This window comes from Mandrillus leucophaeus, unplaced genomic scaffold (assembly GCF_000951045.1).
Source record: "Mandrillus leucophaeus isolate KB7577 unplaced genomic scaffold, Mleu.le_1.0 Scaffold448, whole genome shotgun sequence".
Classification (NCBI taxonomy): Eukaryota; Metazoa; Chordata; class Mammalia; order Primates; family Cercopithecidae; genus Mandrillus; species Mandrillus leucophaeus.
The window spans coordinates 3,305,379-3,318,453 of NW_012104787.1; the positions used below are offsets into that span (position 1 = coordinate 3,305,379).

At 41.0% G+C, this 13,075-nt stretch overlaps 1 protein-coding gene across 4 annotated transcripts in view; it reads left to right on the forward strand.

Annotated features, from left to right (window-relative positions):
* Positions 1-13,075, forward strand: part of RAD51B (RAD51 paralog B) — an 802,721-nt gene that overhangs the window by 593,686 nt on the left and 195,960 nt on the right. The window lies entirely within an intron of this gene.

Sequence of the window (13,075 nt, forward strand, 5' to 3'; positions counted from 1 at the left end):
TGGAGTTTTCCTCCCTCCTGTGGCCCCAGTTTGTGGTGAGCTTTGTGTTGGCATGGTGGCCATGGGGACACCCCTCTTGTGTATGTGCAGGCCGCCAAAAGGAGAAGTGCGCAGCTTCCCTCTGCCTTGCCTCAGAAAGCTGATTCCAGATGGCCAAGGAAGCACACTGCATTGAAGGAACTTGGCAGCCAGAGTGAATTCACCAGTGTGGGAAATGAAAACCCTCGGGTTCTTGTCTAAAACTCTGGGAGCAGAGGACACTGGGATTGCCTCCACCAAATGTCAACATTTTACTTCTTCCCCCACCCGCTTCTCAGAGCCTCGAGGGCAGCAAACATATGTGAGGCCAGCATTCCATTCCCTCCCACGCAGGAACATATGCTGATTCCTATCAGGATCCTCTGCTTCCCAAAGAGGCTGATGGAGATGGGGAGGGAGGAAAGCATAACCATAAATCCTCACGCTCTGGGCAAGGTGATAATTGAAAGCATTCTCCACCACGACGTGCTCTCCAGTGCCAGAGCGGCAGGCGGCTGGGACAGCTAAAGCTGGAGAAGGCCTGGGCCGGGGCCCAGCTCTCCCTCTGACCAGGTGGATTTTGGTGGTCAGGTTACTTCTCTGCCTATGAAATGGGAATTAGGATTGTATCCATGTTGTGGGATCAAAGGAAGCACTTTAAGTCGAATTCATCAGATGCACTTAGGCACTCTGGAGTTTTCAAAGCACCTCAGCCCTTCTGTCTTCTGTCCCACTTGATTATTTTTGCTCCCCTACTTGCACTCTATTCCTGCTGTCACTGAGGAAACACAGGAGAGTGTGAACTCTGAAAGCTGACGCTTGTTTGGTGTCTCGAAGCAATGCAGGTCAAGGAGCATGACTGAGGAGGGGCCTTATTGAGGGTCTCTGAGTGAGGACCTGGGCCCGGTCACCAGCCCTGGCCTGTTTCATGCCCAGGCTATCAGCTGCCCCTCCTACCACACCTCTCTGAAATAGTATTTGGGGTGTCTCCTTGGACAACAGCTCCGAGCAGATGAATTATGGCAGTTCTAAAGGGTATTTACATCTCTTTTCTCTATTCCTCTTGGGAAGTAGGGTGGGGGATTAAGTCGGTCTTAAAAAACTGGGCCAAAGAGCATTCTCCAGAATGATGTCTTCCAAGATTAAAAGGACACAGAGCCACATCACAAGATACTAGGTGGAGATTTTCTAATACAAATGCATGCATGATGGTACATGGACTGTCTGCAGGATCTGAGGAGTCTGTAATTGCAGGCAAAACAGCAAATGCCTAATACATGATTTTTTTCAAATGTTAGCATATTTTAGGATCATCTAAGAGAGGTTTTTGAAAATATGGACTCTTGGGCATCACCTCCAGAGATTCTGATTCATCAGGTTTGGGATGGAGCCTAGGATTCTGCATTTTAAAAAGTTAACAGATGATTCTGATGTATGGAAACATATGAATGCCCTAGTAATTTCTCTGGAGATCCAATCCCATGTCCTGATTTTATATCAATGACCAAGTAATCTCTCAGGGAATGTCAACCTACATTTTCACACTAATTTTTTGTGGGGGGAAGGAGAGTTCAAACCCACAGAAAAGTTCCAAGAAAAGTACATTGAACTCCCTTATACCCTTTACCTGATTTTTTTGTTTTTGTTTTTGTTTTTGAGATGGAGTCTCGCTCTGTTGCCCAGGCTGGAGTACAGTGGCACGATCTCGGCTCACTACAAGCTCCACCTGCCGGGTTCACACCATTCTTCTGCCTCAGCCTCCCGAGTAGCTGGGACTACAGGCGCCTGCCACCACGCCCAGCTAATTTTTTGTAGTTTTGGTAGAGATGGGGTTGCACCATGTTAGCCAGGATGACCTCGATCTCCTGACCTCAAGATCCACCCACCTCGGCCTCCCAAAGTACTGGGATTACAGGCCTGAGCCACCGCGCCCAACTCTTTACCTGATTTTTAACATTTTGCCTCATTTGTTTTTATCTCTTGTATATTAGTTACCAGTTTATTTTATAATATTGTTAACTTATTATAATTATCTTTGGTGAACCGTCTGAGGGCAAATTACAGATATCATATCCTTTCATCCCCAAATACTTCAGCATTTATCCCTTAAGAACAAGAATTTCTCTTACATAACCACAGTACAATGATCTCACCCAGGAAATTAGTATTGATACAGTACTATTATCTAATATACTGGCAATATTCAAACTTTGCCAGGTGTCCCAATAATGTACTCTATGGCATTTTTTTCCAGGATGCAGTCCAGGATTAGACATGGCATTTTAGTTGAAATGTCTTTTTGCATTAATGGTTTTTAAAGCCATTGATGTTCTCCCAGAAAAACTTTTCTTCAAGAACATATTTCCTAATAAACAAATCACATTTCTTTTCTCTTCTGTTCTTACTGCTTGCAAAGTACCAGTGATCCAAAGTGGGCCTGAAGCAGAAACAGGCTTACCCAGGCCTGATTCTTCACAAGCTAAGGCCTGGGCAGAGGACCTTCTCCCAGTCCTGGGTTTGCCTTGTGAGCTGATTTCCTGAAGGCAAACCACGTGACTGCTAGTGTGTCCCCTTGCTTCAGTCACGTGGGTGGCACCTGGCTTTGTCCTTGTCCCAAACTACTTCATTGGATATATAAAGCTACCGAATGTTACTTCACTATAGTTTGAATCTTCCCCAGAAAGAGTGTCTGGTAAAGGACATGGCCCCTTTACACCCTTCCCAGCTCTCTCCAAAGGCAGCTGGCTGCATGCACACTTCCGAGGGTGATGTTTTTTCCAGCACTTAGGGCTATACCTAGTGTGAGATCAGAATCAGCAGCTGTATTCCTTCTGCCTCAGCCAGTGCCACCTGAAACAAATATCAAGTGGTCAAAAAATGAGATGCTGACCATGTATAGTACACAAGACTTACTAGAATTCAACTCTGGTATCCTCCTGCTGCCTCTGACTCTACAATGGGAGCAGGAAAGCAAAGCTCATACCAGGACAGCTGAAAGGTATGGTCTGAGGATTTCATGGTGAGCAGATAGAACACATTGTGGGGGGGAAAAAAACCCCATATTTTATGCAAGCATCTTTCTGGCTTGTCTTGAATGAAGCCTAAATTTAAAGAGAAAGTGCCACAGATTTCTTTAAATGGTTGTGTTTTTGTTTTCTTTGTTTTATTTTGCTAGTATTTACTTAAGGGTAATATGTGTTTTCTGTAATGAGTGAATTTATTTTTAATTAAAAACTTATTTGCAAAGAGTCAAGAGATTTAACTACAAGTCATGATTCAGGATTTTTTGTTTGTTTGTTTTCCTTAAGTAGAAGGTAGCAAGAGGAAAGCTGTATTATTGGAGAAAAAGTCCAGGGGCATGGCCTCCTGGAGAATGTTGGGAGTTGAGCTGATGGGAGGAGATTGCTTCTTTTTATTCAGACAATCTAGTTCTGTTCTTCTTATGCCTACTATTGTTTTCCTAGCCATCTTTGAGACCTTGATGATCGACACTGCAGACACAGCAAAGAAGCCTAGTACAGCATCCCCTACTTCCAGACTGAAGCTCTTCTTATAAAGTGAGCGTTCTCACTGTGATTCTGGACAGTTCCTACGTGGTATCTCTGTAGGATAACATATGTCTTGGTTTTCTCAGAGCAAGCTCAGTTTATCTCTGTTATCCCACTGTAACTATTAAAATGTCCCCATTTCATTTTCAAAAATGTGCTGGTTGGATGAGAACTTAAAGTATTTTGTTAAGACTCTGGGAAACTGAAGGTATTTTCTCCCTATCCATGAGCCAGTGGAGTTGTTGACTGATTTGTGCATACCAGTCTCTAGCCTAGTGGATGGCTCACCCCCGCTTCTACCCTACCTTGTGCTATGGAGGATCCATCCCTAACTCTTGCATTCCAGAGGTTCTGATTGCCTCACTTCTTCCTGTCTTCTGCTTCACATTTCTTACCTTTCTCAGTAACGAGTTTTACTGAGTCTTGGATCAGCCTAGGTATGTTGTGCAAGTAAAGCCTCTGGACTGCATTCACTCCTTTCACCTCCAGCCAAGAGACATCAGGAATGAAATTTTCTGCTTTACTAAAATGAAGCAGCCCATTCTTCACAAGCCAAATGCCTTCCTCGGTGGGTAAATGGCATTAGTTGAAGCAGTTATTACATAGTTTTATGCCTCAGATCCTGTATTTATAAATCTGAAAGACGACTAATAGCTTTAAAGTATTTTGAGAATCTCAAAGCTCAGAAGATTATAAATAACAAAAGATACATTTTTTCTTATCTAAAATGATAGCACAAATACTGTGGTTGCTTACTTAATAGATAGCGTGTGGTCCCTGAGCCATTGCAGCTGATGGGTTTTTTCCAGTGCTCTATTTATAGAGCTAGGTCAGAAATATCACTTCCGTTGGAACCTGACCTATAGACCATTGTCAATTTTAGAGACCCAAGGAAGTAGAATGCACCCTAAATACAGCTGGTTTACAGATTCAGTTAGTGAACCACAAGCCCCCAAGGAAATTAATTTTGCTGGAGGGTAAATGTCTGAGCCTATCCCAGTCTCTTTTCTTTGACACCTTTGTCCTGTGGTCTCACAGAGCTTGTAGGTCATCTTGAATCTTTATTCTAAAAATAGCCCTATTCTAGGCAGTTTCCCTACTTTAATAACTTACTCATCCTCTTCACCTTTTGTTGCTGGAATTCTGTGTTGTATGGAACAAGAACTGATGACCTGCCAAGAGAGGTAACCAAGATTCTCAGTCCCTTCCCCAGTTCAAATGGATGATCCAATAAAGAACCATGCTCAGCAAGTGCCAGGGGCCTAGTTTTGAACAGGAGAAGCTGAACTGAATGGATGATAACGTCCTTCTGATCCCTAGTCTCGCACTCGGTCTTTAAGCTTTGTTACTATGAAGTTGTGTTTGCTGGGACTTGGCCACTGGCCAGCACAGGTTTACCCATCATAAAGTCTTACTAAGTAGGGTAGACTAAGAAAATCTCTAGTCTGGAGAGAAATCTGCTATCAGCAAAAGAATCCATGCCTGTGCTGTCTTCAAGCATAAACGGATGCTGGATAGGGCACATCGATTCAAAGAGAACACATGGAGTGGAGCATTCTCAAACTTCCTGGAACAAGTGAGGTTCTCAATGAGGAACTCAGCCACATCATCAAAATACCAAAGACTCAAAGTTTTTTAATAAGGCAGGAAATTTTAAGGTCATTCACCCCTTCTTGTCATGGATGAGGAAACTGAGGCTTAGTGAGGTTAGGTAACTGCTCATTACCGAGGCCTACTCTGAGGTTCTTTGTTACACTACTCTCCTTCTCCCACCTGTTCTCTTCAAAAGCCCAGACGGAGTCAGAAATAGAACTGCAGGGTCCTGCCTCCTAGCCAGCAGCTGGCCACAGGCTATCATGCATTACATGGAATGTGCTTCAGGACGTGAGGACAAGAGCTAAGAAGGAGAATACAGTTCCAGTGGTAACATACCATCTTCTTTCCTGGATTTATTTCAATCCTGAAAACATTTTTAGGTGTTGTTATTCCTTTGTTTTTTTTAAATTTCCTATTTCTACTCTAAATAAATGGGCTTTCATCTGCAGGGGCTAGAGGGACCAAATATCCAGAATATCCAGTCCGCTAAGGCCATGAACTTTTCCTTCCCCTCTGTTCCTATTCTGGGAGTCATTGCTTTGTTTTTTTGACTTTTTTTTTTTTAACATGGAAAAGCATTCTTTTAAAGTTGACCCTTTTGCTACAGGGCAAACGCTTTTCTGTTATGCACTAGAGATTCAGTTTGATCTCCTAGAAATGCTTAGCACAGGAGTCATAAATTGAAATGTTTTCGGAGAAGGAGCTTTCTCATTAAGAGCTTTCCAACAAGCCTTTTCTAAATACTGACACAGGTTGGTACCAGAAGCCCATCATCTTTTTGGAAATCAAGGCTACATAGCAACCTGGTTATCCTCCTCCAGTCTGACTGCACGAGGGCTACACCCCATGTATACAGAGCAGAGAGACAGCTCCTTGCCTTGTGAGAAATTCGTCTTCATAACCAACTCCCACACCAAATGAGTAAGGAATTGGATCCAAAAGATAGTCATGAAAGATATTGCAGAATCCAAATCATGTGTTGTAACCACTTTGCAACTAAGATTTACTATCTTGCCTCATTGTTAACAGAATAAAAAATGCAGGAGATAATGATTAAACTTCTTTCCTCCCTAGAATTTCATCTTCAGTGTTTGATCATCATTGTTCCTGTCACTTATACATATCAAGTATCTTCATCTAAGGGTCACCAAGAACCTCTGGTTGCCTGGAGGCCAGAATTATTATTCGCATTTTACAGATGGGTTAGCAGTCACAGAAAGAGAACATGCTTTGACTTACCTAAAAGAGTCTCTGAGAGAGTGGAGAATGAATGTTCCCACAGTCTTTTATAGAGAGCCCTGACTTCAGTGTGAATAAATTAGATTTGCTCTATGTAGCTTACACAGAGACTTCTACAGGCTCAATCCCATAACAATGAAAATCCTCAAAAATGAAAATATTTTCAAAGCTCAGTTCACGTACTTGATTTTTGTATTTGTATTGGAATTAACCTAATTCCAGACAATGAAGTTATACTGCTTTGGCAGGTCTAAATATCACAATCATCAAAAAGGAGAGAGAGGGAGCAAGCACCTCAATTTTTAGAACTTCCTCTTAAAGTGAACATAGAGAAAGTTCACTTATCTGTTTCCTAACCAATTAGGTCATCTAGCAGGAAATCACCTTTTCTTAAAAGCCAGTAGGCAGATTCCTCCTACTTTAAATTTCCCATCAACAGCATTAACAATTATTTATGCCAGCCCTCTCACAGGAATGCTTGAAAGTCAAAAGACATAAGAGACCACTAAGTTTTCTAGTTTAAAATAAGGTCACAACTTTGTAGTAACTTACAGTTTCCCTGCCTCCCTCTCTCAAGTGATCCTATCACTTCTATCACCCTTCAATTGCTTTCTTATACTTGAGGCCCTGTTAAGTGAACTATCTTTCCTATCCTTACCAGATTTTTAATTCTACAACCAGAGAGGGTCAGTTCCAGGCCACCCGACTTGCGTGAATCCAGCTGCTGGGCCAGTTGAGTGAAATTAAGTAACTTGCTGAGCCAGAGGACATGCTGTCTTTCTGGAAACCCCTTGCCCTGGGTTATCGCTGTACATCAGAACAGAGGAAGCCGAGTATGGAGCCTGAGTGACATGCAGAGCTCAGATGAGTGATAAGATCCTCATGACACACTTCCATCAGTGTCCTCCCAGAGATGGGCCTTTGAGCTCTCAAGGCCCTTGTGGGCTGGCAGAATAACACGGTATTTGACATGAGAGACATGATAAGCCCAAAGAAAGCTAATTGGAGTAGTGGTTAAGACTCAGTTGGCCCAGTTTCGAACCCTGGCTGTGTCAGTAACTAACCATGTGAACTGGAGTGACTTCGTTTCTCATAGCCTCATTCTGTCAATAGGGATGTTAATATTACTCACCTCATAGAATTGTTGTAAGGATAAAAAAAGATGTAACTAAGATATGAAGCTCAACAAGATTTAAGCTTACATAATGCCTAGCACATAGTACCTTAAAAAATATTGCCTTTCCACTTTGGGCAACATAGTGAGACCCTGTCTCTACAAAAAAATAAAAATAAGTTAGCCAGTCGTGGTGGCATGTGCCTATAGTCCCAGCTACTTGGTAGGCTGAGGTGGGAGGATTGCTTGAGCATGGGAATTCAAGGTTACAGTGAGCTATGATCATACTGCTGCATTCCAGCCTGGGCAACAAGGGAGGCCCTGTGTCAAAAAAAAAAATTTAAAAATTGCCTTTCATTATCATTAACTTTCAAGGCCTTGCTGTTATTACTTTTATGGTGGATTAATGTTTGTAAGCGCTCCGAAAAATACAAATGGATATTTTTGAAGTCTATAGTAGACTACAGTCAAGCTTGCTCACTCAAGGTTTCCTTTGGAAACTTTTCTGTTGTCATCTGTACTCATGGCCCTTACTTAAGACTTGGGTTTACCTGTCCAGAAAACAACCAAACACATGGGTACTTTTTTATACTATTCTTATTGGTTTAGCAACGTGGAGTCCTTTAAATAGTTGCTCCTGGCCCAAATGTGGCTTCAATCTCTGAAGACATCCTGTGTCTTCCTATAGACCTGAGAAACTCCTACAGTTTATCACCAAAAAAGAAAATGTTTGCGCACTTAACTAGCGACTCCTAATTACTCACATGTAGCTTTTTCTTGACACACTTTAGAGCTCAGCTTCCCTTCATCCCATCACTTAGCAGGCATCTAAGCAACTAACTTTTAGAGTTTACTTGAAAAATGTAAACCTATTAATTTTAGCTAAGCAAGATAGAATTAAGGATGTAAACCTGCTGCCAAAACAAGGATATAATATGATTCAAAATTTAGTGGAAATAACTTTTTAATTAGTCACTTAGTCAGTGTTTATAAGCCTGCTCTGTGTCTCAGACCTTGTGTTAACTCAGGCATGCTGACATATATGAGACGTGGGTTTGGACTCTTTGTAATATATAGTCATATGTCACTTAACAATGGAGATGGGTTCTGAGAAATGCATCATTAAGCAATTTTGACATTGTGTGAACACCATAGAATGTATTTACACAAACTGAGATGGAATAGCCTACTACAAACCCAGGATATATGGTATAGCCCATTGCTCCTAGTCTACAGACCCATTCAGCATGTTGCTGTACTGAATACTATAGGCAATTGGAACCCAATAGTAAGTATTTGTGTATCTAAACACATCTAAACAGAAAAGGTACAATAAAAATGGTAAAAGGATGAAAAATGATGCACCTGTGTAGGGCGCTTACTATGACTGGAGCTTATAGGAGTGGAGTTGCTCTGGGTCTGTGGTGAGTACACCTCGTGATGAGTGAACGTGAAGCCCTGAGACACTGCTGTACACCACTGTAGACTTCATAAACCCCGTATCCTTAGGCTACATTCATTGATGGAGGCATTTTTCTTTCTTTAGTAATAACCTTTGATTACTATCACTTTTTTACTTTATTAATTTTTTATTTTTTTTAACTTTTTGATCTTTTAATAACATAACTGAAATATAAACATTGCATAGCTGTTCAAAAACATTTTCTTTATATCCTTATTCTATAAGCTTGTTTCTGTTTTTGAGTTTTTTTTACCTTTTTAAACTTTTTTGGTAAAAATTAAGACACAGACACACACATTAGCCTAGGACTACACAGGATCAATATCATCAATATCACTGTCTTTCACCCCCACATCTTGTCTCACTGGAAAGTCTTCAGGGGCAATAACTCACATAGAACTGTCATCTCCTATGATAACAATGCCTTCTGCAATACCTCTTGAAGGACCTGCCTGAAGCTGGTTTACAGTTAACTTTCAAAAATAAGTAGAATATACTCTAAAATCATAATTAAAAGTATAGTAAATACATTAAAAGTATAGTAAATACATAAACTACATAAAAGTATATATAGTAAATACATAAATATAGATACAATAAAAATATAGTAAATACATAAAAGTATAGTAGCTATATAACTGGTTTTTATATTTACTAAACTGGTTATTAAAAGTAGAATAGACTCTAAAATATTGATTAAAAGTATAGTAAATACATATACTCTAGTAAGATCAAGTATTAGGTACTATACATAATTTTAAGTGCTGTACTTTTATACAGCTGACATCACAGTAGGTTTATTCACCAATCATCACCACAAGCACGCGAGTATGCATTGTGCTATGATGTTACCAGTGCTGTGACATCACTAAGTGATAGGAATTTATCAGCTGCATGATAATGTGATGGGGCCACTGTCATATTTGCAGTCTGTCATTTGCTGAAACATCATTATGCAGAGCATGACTCTGTATTAAAGATGATAAGAAAAACACACAAATAATATACCACAGGCAGAAAATGATTGTAATATGAGACAGTAAAATAAAGTATTATAGAAGTTTACAGGAGGAAGACATTATTTCTGTGAAGATTAGAGAAATTGGCACATAGAAAGTAGCATTGAAGGCAGAGTAGATTTGGGACATGTGAACATAGGGGAGTTCCAGATGAGGGAGGGACATGGGAAATAAGTGATTAAGTAGGAACACAGATGTGGGAAATGGAGCAGGGGGAAGAAGTCTGGAAGGGCAGGTGGGCACAGGTTAGAAAGTTCTTGAATGCCAGTGTTAGGAATTTAGAATTCTCTGAAGGCACTTGGGAGCCACTGAAAGTTTTTGAGCATGATGGTTGTAAATGGGAGGGTGGTATGCTTAGGTGTGTGCTTGGAGGAGGTTAATCAAGTAGTAAAACAGAGGATGGCTTTAATAGGGAGAAAGTGACAGCAGCATGGACAATAGGCAACTAAAGCAGTCACACCAGGTGAAAGCTAATGTGGGTCTAAGGTTGAGTTAGGGGGAATGGAGAGTTAGGAATGGATCTAAGGGTGAGGTAGGAGAAATGAATGGATGGATATAGGTAGGATTTTACAGTTAAATCAGTAACACCTCTCAATTCATTGCAAGTGAGAAGAAGCAGGAGAGAAGGAAATATTTTAAAAATGGAGCTGAGGTTTTAAACCAGATTAACTGGAGGGTCAAAGGAAGGAACAGAGATGGAGGAGTAGATTTATATGGGAAAATATGAGCTTGCTTCAATGATACTGAATCTGCAGTGCTAGAATTTATGATGTAGGCTTGCAGTTCTTGTGGTTAAAAATGGAAGACAAGTGTTGAGACAAGTCAAAGGTTGAGACAAAGGCGTAGAAACCATCCACCTTGTGGAACGGGCTCTCATCCTTTTCAAAGTGGAGCCATGCCATGTAGAGCAGACACTGCAGGCTTGATGGGAATGAGGCATATCTGGCTCAAAAACATGTTTATTTGTGTGTTTTTAGAAGTATACATATTAAACCAACATTTTAAAATCAGGAAATTATACTTAAAGCGTTGATTTCTGGCTTCCGTTTTAAAAATCAAAATTGCACTTTGATGTTAGCACAATTAAAAAATCATATCACTATGATTTTTAAAAATCAAAAGATGTGATTGTAAAAGTTTTTTACAATTTTAAAATAAATAAATAAGATGTGACTAACTATGAACTCACATTGCCACATGACAACAACAGCTAGAGCTGAACAGAGACTGCCCCCTTGAGATCCTGGATGAATTCTCGAACTCACCACAGTACTCACCACTTCCCCTCATCTCCTAAGGCTTTAATTGAAAGTCAGTTACTAAATCTATAGAGAAAAAGAAAAAATAGGTTAATGGTTGCCAAGAGCTGGAGGTAGGCAGGGAATGGGGTGTTGGGAACTGGTGGCCAGTGGGTGTGGGATTTCTTTTTAGGGGGATGAAATGTTCTACAGTTAATGGTGGTGATGGCTGAACATCTCTGTGAATATAGCAAAAGCCACTTGAAATCAGAGGATGTATGATAGCAAATTATCTCAATAGAGCTGTTTTTCTAAAATGCAAATGTAGTTGCTATTGCCCTTGCAGTGTTGGTTTTCTTATAGTAGAAAATATTTTTCTATAAGTCTATTTCTGTCAAAAAAGGGAAAGTAAAAAGTCAGATGGAGAGGGTTGTGAATTTCAAGAAAAATGGTAAAGACTGTCTCTCTTAGTGTGGGTAAAGAATTTCTACATGTTAATATGCAAGCACCTGGCCTCTTTACTAATGTACATTATTTTCCTGGACACTGAAAGCATTTGGTATTAGACAAGAAAAAATGTGGTCATGCCCCACTCCCTAAGGTCCACCCACAACTAAGAAGAAAGAGAAAACAAAGGCAGAGAAAGGAAAGGAGTAATCAACATGGTAAAAGGAGAAGCAGAAGAGGCCAGTAGATTGGATGCCAAGGAAGGGGGAAGCTTTATCAACTGCTGACAAGAGGTCAAGGAGGATGAGGCCAGGGAAGTGAGGAGGTCATGGGAGACCATCCAGTGAGGGGGCTGAGAGAGGTGAAGCCAGAGAGAGATGCAGAGGCAGCTGACAAAGTGCTCAGCGTGCATTGTTCAGGAGACAGTATTTAATCTCAGGCATGAAGGACTACTGAAGGCGTTTTAAGTAGGGGAATGATGTGATCAGATCGTAACAATCTGGATTATTTGTTTTCGCATTAATTTGTGCATATTTTGAACTGTGTGCATGATGAACTGAGGTTACCCCAAATTTTATTCTTTCTTACCCTGAATTCTCCTTCAATCTGATATCCCCAGGCTTGTTGAGACGTTGGTTATTGATTTCCATCTCATTCATTCCTGTTCCTGCTTGAACCAGGAAATATATAGATATGGTTGGTGTTATCTGACCCTGGGGTTCTCAACTTCAGCACTGCTATATTTTGGGCTGGATAATTCTTTGTTGTAGGATGCTGTCCTAAGCATTATAAAATGGTTAGCAGCATCACCAGCCTCTACCCTCTAGATGCCAGTAACACTGCGAACACTTTAAACCACCCTCCAGCCAAGAACCACTGAACTACATTTGTCTATTGTAGCATTTGGACCCAGGTGCTTAAGGCCATGTGCAGTTAGTAGACCACTCTGGAAGGTGTTTGCCCTGGAAACAAAAGACCAATTCCTACTCCACACTGAGGCATACAAATCAGATGATGCAGTAAGGGGGCAACAGATGACACACTCAAGACCTCATTTTGTTTTAACTAATTCAGTGGACTTCAACCTGTATGTAGTCTCCTCATAGAAAAAAGATCATATCTGGAGGCTACAAGGCACACTAAATGCCCAACTGTGCCCTCCTAAGGTTAGGATTCCTGTCATGGCCCAGGGCCAAAGTGGGTTCAGAAGAGCCCTCGGGCACAGGGCACAGGGGTTCAGAGGAGGCCATGGGATGTGCTAGACATGATAGTGGGAGCTGGCTTCTATACAGCAGGACTTGTTGGCTTGCCTTCAAGGGGGAAGGAGGAGGTAGGGAGCAGAAAGGGTTTTCTCATGGTGATGTCAAGAAGGGTCAGCAAAGCTTTGGAGATGT